The sequence below is a fragment of the Coturnix japonica genome, chromosome 7 (genome assembly GCF_054131305.1).
Source record: "Coturnix japonica strain WE chromosome 7, WE-NBRP24, whole genome shotgun sequence".
Classification (NCBI taxonomy): Eukaryota; Metazoa; Chordata; class Aves; order Galliformes; family Phasianidae; genus Coturnix; species Coturnix japonica.
In genome coordinates, this window is record NC_140669.1 from 1127300 (window position 1) to 1136999 (window position 9700).

Here is a 9700-nt window from a genome sequence, read left to right on the forward strand (position 1 = left end):
GTCTCAGAGGTGTGCAGCTAACACTGATGATGATGAAATAAACTTTCTGGTCGGCCTGAGTTGTAGCAGATGTTATGTTCTTAACAGTTTCAGGAAGGGATGCGAGTAACACTCTGGTGTTCATCCATGCAAAGAGGTGTATTTAGTTTGAGATTACATCATAGCCTTTTCTTCCAGAGGGGGCATTTTCTCCCATTTTGCACTCATCTCCCCCCAGAGGAAATGCCCATGTACTCCAATTTGGGAACCAGAATGAGAGGCTTTGCTTTATTGTTGCTACAATCAGGTGGCCTTTGCTGTCCAAGAGTGTGATGCCATCAAAACCCATGAGCTATATTTCTATTTCTATCACTTGTACTAGAAACATGCTTTAACCTGGCTTCTGTACATGGCAAAAAAACCCCACTTCAGTTTACTCCTTAATGTTGTGCAGCATTCCCCCTCATTTTAATTTAAAGAAAATCATTCTACACAGAGTTCCTCTCTGCCAGGAGCGTTGTTGTGCTATGTTGTCATTCTTTCCGGGATGCTGTACATGTGAGATGATGGCTTTTGCCCTCCCCTGCCATTATACTGAACTTCTCAAATGTCCCAATGTTTGGACGCCCTCGTCTCTGCGTCCAACGTAAAGAACAAACAGGAATAAATAAGACAGGGAGAGTAAACAGTATAATGACGGTGGGAGTCTGGAATGACTTTGTCTTCCAACGTGTCTGCAGAACCAAGGCGGTGGTAAATCTGTATCAAAAAGAAAAAAAACAGACATAGCAGGAGGTCCTCGTCTCCCAGGTAATGGCTAAATGACGAGCAGATGAGCCGTCGTCATATTGATTTAAGCATTTTGTTCCAGCCAGTCATGATTAACTTTGATTTGTTTTTACTTTCCTCTTCCAGGTTTGCATTTAAAAGACTCTCAGTGCACTAATCGTATAAAATGCTGGTAGCTGCACATTCTCCTGCTGCAAAGGTAATGGATGGACAGATGAATGGATGAATGATTTAAGGTTTCCCTATACTTTTGAGTTAAGTTATTATTATTGCTATTATTTGGAAAGGAGCTGGAAGAAGAAAGTTGCGCAGTATGTGTTCTGAAAAGTCTTCACGCCTAGGGGGGCAGAAGACTTTTGGAATGTAAACTTCATTAGAATTTAACAGAGAGATGCTTTTGTCTGTGAATTATCAAATCTACTGTTCCCGTTACTGAATGTAATTTTAAAATAAGTGAATGTACATATTGATCATCATGTCAGAAAGCATATTACACTGCTGCTATAATTACCTTTCTTGCTTAAAAAATACGGAGTACAAAAGTCTACGTACAATAAAAATATATTTCCTTAAGCAACACCGGGTTATACAGATTTAGTACTAAATTGGGTTTAAAGTTCATGAGAATAAATCACACTGGTACAACTGCTTTTTATACGTGAGAAATTACATTTGTAATAAGACATTGTATTACTTCACCTGAAAAGGTCTGAAATAGTTAAAGATCATGACAAATTATGTGTAGTGAAATAGTGCGACCTCACTCGGTACCTATCTTCTCATTCATTCTGAAATATATCCCTTTATTGCTTTGTGAATTAATAATATGATGTTGGACAACTACAGATGACTTCTTGTTAATTAGAATTAGAATTTCAGATGCATGTTATGATACATCAGAACTTTCTCTATTTTCTGCTAATAGGACACACCGCATGAATAGCAAAATGTTTTTCAGGAGCAGGAGGGGCAAATTATCTGATTTAAACAAGATGTTACCTTGAGGAAAGGCACCTAACCTCTTAATGGCCAGTTTCCATTGAAATTGTTCAAATTCATGGCATTTCTCAAAATTAGATGTTTGAGCATGAGCTCAGCTGGGTGGTCTCAATGTAAAAGTCATCTAGTCTCTTTGGGGATAGGGAACACACTGGGCATACGGCCTGTAGTTACCACATAGCCAATCTATCCATTGATTTTTTTAACTTAACCAAACCAGATCTTCAAGTGACAAAAATAGACAGATACTCTTCACAAAAGACATTCTTATCTGATATTTTTTAGCAGAAATGGCCATTGAATGCATCTCCAGTTGTAAGATGGCTCTGGAGAACCACCCTACCTCTTGTCTTCTGTGACTTTGGAAACTCAGCAGGCATTCCCCTGTATCTTGTGGTTCACAAATGGTTTTGAAAAATCTTTGCCCTGGGTGTTATTAACATTGCTGGCCTATTTCAAGTTTTGCTGAACCCCAAATAGTTTTTAAACTAAGCCTGAAAATTGAACCATTGCTGATCTCGTCTTCTTCCACTGACAGAGGAATTTGGGTTAAAAACTTTTATTCCAACAAAGTTTTCAAAAACAAGAAAGAAGGAACAGCTTGATGCAGGTTGTTTTTCAAGACTGCCTCCCAACATGCAGAGCTAGGGCCAGATTCACTGCCAATGTAAATGGCGTTGGCTCTGTTGAGGCAAACAGAGATGAGCTTATTTCTACCCCAGACCCAAGTTTTGTTTTCCAAAGGGAAACACCAGCTAAAGCTCTACTGTGAACCTTCTGAGATTTTGCTTTTTTGTGAGTACCTTTACAGTGAGAACCCCTACAGTGGTCTCCTATGGCCTAAGCCATGGTAGTGTATGTCTTAGCCCAGTGCAGTTTTGGAGTTTCTGCATATGGAAGGACAAACTTGACCACTAAATTCACCGTAACTCAGGGAGGACTGGTGTAATGATGAAACCAGAACACAAACCACATCATATCTACACCTGTTGAGGGGTAGGTAGCCAGTGAGCTGGAATATGTGTGCTGGTGAGTACGCTTCATTTTGATGTCTCCAAGCAGGATTTCTTTCCTCTGCAATTACTGCAGAGACTAAAGTGGAGCTTCTAATTCACTGCAGTGACAGCTAAGGCAGGCTGAAAGGGGAAGAATCATTTCTATTTGCCTTCAGAATGCTGAGACTCCAATAAAAAAAAAAAAAAAAAGTGTGAGAAATATTGTGCAAAATAGAGATCTGCACATACATATTAATTCATTATTTATATCGTTCAGATTTTAACAGTTAGCAATGGTGATGACATGAATATTAAACTGCAGTGCTAAAGTGGCTCTTGGGTGAAGGACAATAAAGATGAAACATTTAATCCCAGGAAAGTGATAAGGCACTTTGGTTGTGTTCAGTACCACCAAGACATGCAACACTTAATTCCTCCCCACCCACATCATGAGTTTTTACCTGCCTCTCGTTGACACAGCCTGCTTTGTCTGATGTACCAGTTACAGTACAAGTAGTAGACTAAAGAAGAATGAGATGATGACTACTGTATTACTCTAAAAGGGCTGGTGTTTGGTTGAAAAGCTTCACAGTAAAGGTGATAGTGCTATTCTACAAGTTACTCTGTGTTATCCCAACTTGTATGTGTATGTCGTGACTTAGAAGTGCAAAATCCTCAAGGCACACATGATGAGGCAGCCTTAGTATCCAGCACTTAAGACTTCAGTGTTGTGAAGCACGGTGTTGATGCTGGCTCTATGGGTTTGGAAGACTAAACTGTGTTTTCTTCTGCTTGTCTCATGTAGATGACATCAGTGGGACAGCACTGACTTTTAGCAGCTGGAAATCACAATGATCTTACAGTAAGTGAACTCTCTATTCCTCTCCTGAGTTAAAGAAGAAATGGTAAATAGGCTTCCTGAGCTCAACTGCATTTTTTGGTGGTTCTTAAAAGGGAGCTATGCTTTGAGTTATCTGAGGACTAAATGGACGTACTCTGGACTAGAAAGGAAAATCACAGAAACCATTCAAACACTGGGACAAGATCAATGGCACCAGGTGGCAGTTAACCATGCAGAGCACAATGCCGCACACTGCTCACTGAGCTTTAGCTGTCACTGCTCCACCATACAAGGAAGCTTCACCTGGTGGTGTTTGCTTGGCCTATCTGCTAGTTCCTTAGAAGTCAGGATTCAGAAGAGGAGCTCAAAGAACAGGGCTGAAGAAATGAGACAGCCAGATCATACCTGTAATCATAGACTCCTTTTGAAGGTGAGCTAATGGGCGATGTTTGGAGCGGTGGGGATGATTTCCCACCTAGCCGCAGGGATAACAGGTAATTTCCATGTGTTCGCACTCCAGGCTGGTGCAGATGAGGCCCATGCCATTGGAGAAGGGCCTCTAAGGCACTCAAGGTTAAAATTGCAAGCATCACCTTCATCACAACTCCAACAGAAATAATAATTTTCTTTGACCCAAACTTTTTATCAGTTTTGACCATCTTACAAGTTAAATACACACAGAAGTAACTCATGAAGTTCATAGCTTGATTACGTTTAGATAATTCCACATAGGCTTTTGTTACAATTCACAATGCCAACCAGGCACTGGAATCACATGGACAAAACCATGGACTTCAGGCTGGCCACATGCCAGGCACAGGGCCAACAGACCTGTGGGTTTGGTACTGAGAGCAGAAATCCAACCATCTGGGTCACGTATCATCACATTTGGATAGATCCAGATTCTTGCACTGGATGCTGACCCAGTGCCATTGTAAGAGCAACGTGTCCGAGAAGAGAAGTCAAGTTTGCGGTGCTTTAACTGCATCTGAGGCTGATGAGAAAATGAGCTTTGACATTCTGAATTCGTACTGAAAAGTGTAAGGGAAAATGGGATGATTACTATTAATAATCAGTGGTAGAAGTCAAACGTCTGAAGTACTATTTGAGCTATAATGATATCCTTTTAAAAGTTTGAAAGGAACTAATCATAAAAGTTTCAAACTTGGAATATTAATTCATGTGCATTTCCTTTATGTCTGATTAGCAGAAAGTGTGGAACAGATGTTTTTCCCTCTCTTCACAGATAGCTAACTTTTTGCCTTGTCCTTTAAAATGTAAAATATGCATCACAGTTTGGAAAACATTCACAAAAGATTACTTCATACTGCGAATTGGAGCTGCCTTCCAGAGGGATACATTATAGTCTGGTCAGATGCAATTGCTTGCAACTACTATTGCCTTCTAAAAAAGTTTAGCAATCTCGATGAACTTTCATTAAAAGCTCGGCATATCTTGGGATACGTTATTTATAAGCCAGAAATTTCTCCTTTAAGGATATATAGGGCCAGATACTGAAAAAAATTGGCAATTTTTCCACGGGAGATGATGAAAGTGCATTTGCATTTATTCTCTCTTCCATTCCGGTGGCATTCTGACTATAATTTTAATTCTTCTGTAAAGAAAATATTTTGACAACAAAGGAAGACATTAATGATGACTGAAATTTGCTTTTCCTCTCCTTCCCCTCTTGCACGGCTCCTTTGCAAACCATGGTCTCTTTTTCTCACTACTTGCCCCAGAGCCCCTTTCCCATGTGAGCTGTGAGCAGCAGGAGCCCCTGAGCAGCACCATGGTGGGTGCCCAGGTGGGGACAGCCGCACTCTACCACTCTCCCCCTTTGCCACCATTTTGTTGCAGCCCTGAAAAGCAGCAAATGGTGGTTATTGTTTCTTTGCAGGGTATGGTTTTGTACTGGATCCATGTGCAAAGTGTAAACATGTCATCAGTCCTCATTTGCTATATCCAAAAACATTCCCCATGTCCATATTTGATTTTCAAGTGCATCTGTGCACTGATTGAAACCCTCCCAACATGCTGCTACACAAATGCAAACCCACACATTGCTGATTTTGAATCAAATGCTCTTATGCTTCCACACTTCCATTTCAAAGTTTGCCTCAGAGTTGCAGTATGTGCCCTTTTAACACATTTTTCCCTCTCACAAAGAGATCCCTGTGTTCATCGCAGAGGAGCACGGTGCAGTCTTTTCCATTTTGTTCTTATTTATTCCTTGGAGCCCGCTTTTATTTTCACAGCTTATTTATCCTTTGTTTACAGCCCACATGTGCTTTTAAGCAACAAAACCAATATTTAAACAAAGGAAGTAAAATACTGAGTTATGATACAGGAATTTACTAAGGATAGAAAGTTGGATTAGAAATAGCAACGCGTTTTGCTATTAACGGAGTTTGTCAAAAAGGAGGCAGAGAAAGCTGATTGAGTTGCAAATTTTCTGTAGAAGATGAATCTCTTCTTAAAGCAGGATGAAACGTTTTCCATTTAACACTGTTTAAACTCCTACTTAAAAAGCCAAAAAAAAAAAAAAAAAAAAAGAGAAGGGGAAAAAAAAAATAATCCAAAGTGTGAGTGCAAAGTTGTAATTTTAAAGAAGATTGTGCTGCACCTCATTATTTTTTCCACCCATCCCAATGTATGAGAGTTACCTTAACTGCAGAGCTCTGTAGTACCCTTTGCCTGTCATTTTTAATCAGGTTGTTTTAGGTAATTTTTGTTATGCCCCTCATTACTGAATTGTTTATCAATAGGTGCACCAAGTGTCACTAGCTTTTCTCATCAAGCCAGGTCTGACAAAGAGCTGCAGTGCATGGGAAAGAGGCAGCTAGGTGAAACTAATGCCATAGATGTTTGATTCATTAGGAGCTTATTGTTAACGGGGATGTCTGATTGTAAAGGCTCAGTCAAGCAAAAGAGTGCAGAGTAATCAGTCGGATTTATAGTTTGCAGGGCTCAAAAAAAAAAAAAAAAAGAAAAAAAAAAAGAAAAAAAAAATCAACATAAACCTTTGGATATAGCAGAAACAGAAAAATCCCCTTTGGGCAGCCCTAACCTGAGACCAGCCAAATAAGGTCATGCTACATGAAGGTTGCCTGTTAGGTGATGGAAGATATAGGAGGATTAGAGCCATATGGCATGGCCTATCATACCTTCTGACTTAAGATAACAAAGCCAAGCTTTGTGCTTAGCTGTTTTTGACTGACATCATCAATTTTATTTTATGTTGGTCACCTCCGGTAACAGGAAAAAATGGCCTAGGGTTGATAACACATGCCTGTTTTTTTAGCATTAAGATGCCTTACAGCGTGTTTTGTGCTGTAAAAAATTTCAAAGAATTAGTAGCTTGTTCTTCTATCAACCATCCTCCAGCAACTGTCAGCTCCCCCCTCCCTTGTTTTCGGTTTGTACCTTGCAAATGAGAGCCAGCCTTATTCAGAACCAGATGTAAGGCTCCTAGAGAATGAGCGTAAGCTGTTGTACTTTAAGCCTAATGGGAAGTTTTATATGCAAGGGCCTTGAACTGATTAGTATAATTCCCTCTTTAATACAGCTGTCCCTCCAGATTAAGGTAAACCAAATGTTGCAATCAGAGATTAGTGTACCTTGCCAGTTATTAACATCCCCGGTTGCTCAGCGAGCACGTCAGACACTAATGCTGTGTATTTATTTGCCACTTCCACGCTGTAACTTGAACTTCTGCACCTGTCAAAGCATTCCAGGGAAGAGAGGGGCATTACTGGAGAGCAAAAGTTTTATACCTGTTCCACCTGTTTCGTTTTGTCACCGCCTAAGATTTTCTTTTTTTCTTGCCAAGATTGCCAGGTGGTTTAATCCGCTCCTCCGCTGCCTTCATGAAGAAAGACTTTGTGTGCTGCATCACATTTGTTACTCTCATCTGCTTTTGAGTAGCTACGAGCTACTCACCTAAACCGCTTTTCACCCCCCTCTCCCTCCATTCCTCTTTCTCTCCTCTCCCCCCTGGCTGCGTCTCCAGGGCTGGGGCTGCTCTTTGTGCCTGGGGCTGCGAGGGGCGGCAGCGCCCGCTCCTGCTGTGCTCGAATCAGCGCGCACTGCTCTTGCCCAAGGTGGGTCACGCAGTTGTCTTCTCCCATTTGGCAGGATATCCTGTCCACCAGCAGCACAGATGTCACGGGGGACAATGCCCGGGTTATCGGAGGGGGATCTTTGCCTCCCCCTAACCTGATCAGATTCGGTAGATAAATGTATACCGTAAACATGCTTAAAAAGCTTTGGGGGTGGACTGCGGGGAGTGTTTTGTGCTGCATTAGGAAATCGATTGAGTCAGGCCATGCTAAATAGCTGCTCCTCCAATGTGCTTAATTAATTTAGAAGGACTGATAATTTACCTGTAAACCGAGAGAGAGGAGATGCGCCGCACAGATGCTGCTCACTGGTGTTGGTTTCTCCTGCACCGGCAATTCTTTAAACAAAGTTTTTAAGTGAGCAGAAGGAAACATTTGCCTTTTCTAGCCAAAAATCAGCAAACACCATCACCACCAACCAAATGCCCCAGCCCTCGCTTTTTAACCACCCCAATCCATTAAAGCACCGCTCTGGCAACAAAGTGACTGCTGGGCTGAGCGACCGTCAGCTTCTGGAATATTGCTGCTTCCTAACAAAGACCATGCTAAGACATTGTATATATATATATTTAATTGAATACATACATTTTTTCTTAAACAGATAATTGACATAAGGTCAAAAAGGGCCATTTTAGCACATTCCCCCACCCCCCAAATAACAGCAGGTTTGCAAAGTTTACTGCCGGCTGCACGCTGCCTGCACGTTATGGCTTAATTGCAGATTTTTTGAAAAGACAAAATATGTTCATATCTGAGGAATTATGTCTTGCAGCCTACTAAATATGCTAATGCAATACTAAGCAGGGATAAAGTTCTTGCCATACCACCCAACAGTTGCGTGGGACACGCTGCCAAGTTATTGTTAATTGTAAAGCGCAAGCAGGCTTTGCAATCCATCTTAATTGTCATACTTACTCCAGGTTGGGCGATAAGGCTAGATGTTCTGTTTAAAGTGACAATGTTGACAAGGGGAAAGGGTGTGGGCCTGGGCTTGCGGTTCTGGAGGGGTTACGCGCTCTGACCTGCCGTAGGTTGATATGGACGGCCTGCAAGGGGATTTTAGTTGTCATGGGGTCCCCAGGCAGTTGAATAGAGTGACTGTCTGTCCTGCTTTTTCCTGTTAGGATCCTGACACGTGGAGCATTGATGAACTCAGCATAACGTTGAATGGGAGCTTTTTGGCAGCTGAGACACAAGGGCTAAGCTGCAGGTCAGAGATAACACGAGTGCAGATCTCCTCATGCACACAGTTAGGAGCATGCTTTCTTCCCTCCTGAGTGCAGGAAATAGCTCATGTTAAATACGTTCACTTTTCAGTTTTCCTTTCTTCTAAAACGGAGCTTGACAGATTGGGCTTTTCAGCTCCCCCCCCGCCCCCCCTTTTCTTTTTTTTTATTTGCCACCTCTGCTTTCTACCTCAGAAATACTCCTCAGGAAGCAGGAGTTAATCTTGGTAAGGAAACGATAAGGTGATTCTTGATTTTTCAGAGGAAAGCAGAAGGATATGACTGCCCGGTAACTGCACAGAAACTCACGGGCCTCCTTTTTTTAGGGCTTCCCTTTGCTTTTTCCTCTCATGTCCTGCTGCTGGGGGGGAGGCTGGCAGGTCTGCGGAGGTGGGCGCGGGGCTGAAATAGCAGCGGGGCAGGAAGGAAGCACGGGGAAGGTGCAGCCATAAAAGCAGCTTCCCCGCGCTCCTCTATCAGCTATCCCGATCAGGTGAATTGGGTCGCTGCTTTCCCAACTTTGATGCATCCTGGCTGGCACAGAAATGTGTCTTTGAAGTTGTTTTATACTTGGCCAAGTTTTTTACGCGATTCCAAAAGAAAGAGGGCGAGCATTGTCTTCGCTAAATGATGTCAAGCCAGCATCCTGTGTACCGAGACAATGTGGAAGCCTCTATCTGCTCTTGGCATTGCTATTGAAGCTGTGTTTTCTGCTGGAATTGTTTACGTTAGGGAGGTTTGAGACTGGCA

At 42.0% G+C, this 9700-nt stretch overlaps 1 long non-coding RNA gene across 2 annotated transcripts; it reads right to left on the reverse strand.

The window, feature by feature from the left end:
• Positions 1-242: 242 nt before the first annotated feature.
• Positions 243-8780, reverse strand: LOC146760040 (uncharacterized). Of its 2 annotated transcripts, none has more exons than XR_014948155.1 (3): positions 8640-8780; positions 7989-8062; positions 243-738 (listed from the first exon to the last, which is right to left on the reverse strand). It is a non-coding gene; the product is annotated as an uncharacterized LOC146760040 (long non-coding RNA). The 2 variants fall into 2 exon arrangements; XR_014948154.1 differs by lacking the exon at positions 243-738 and adding an exon at positions 7224-7323.
• Between the last annotated feature and the right edge of the window lie 920 nt (positions 8781-9700).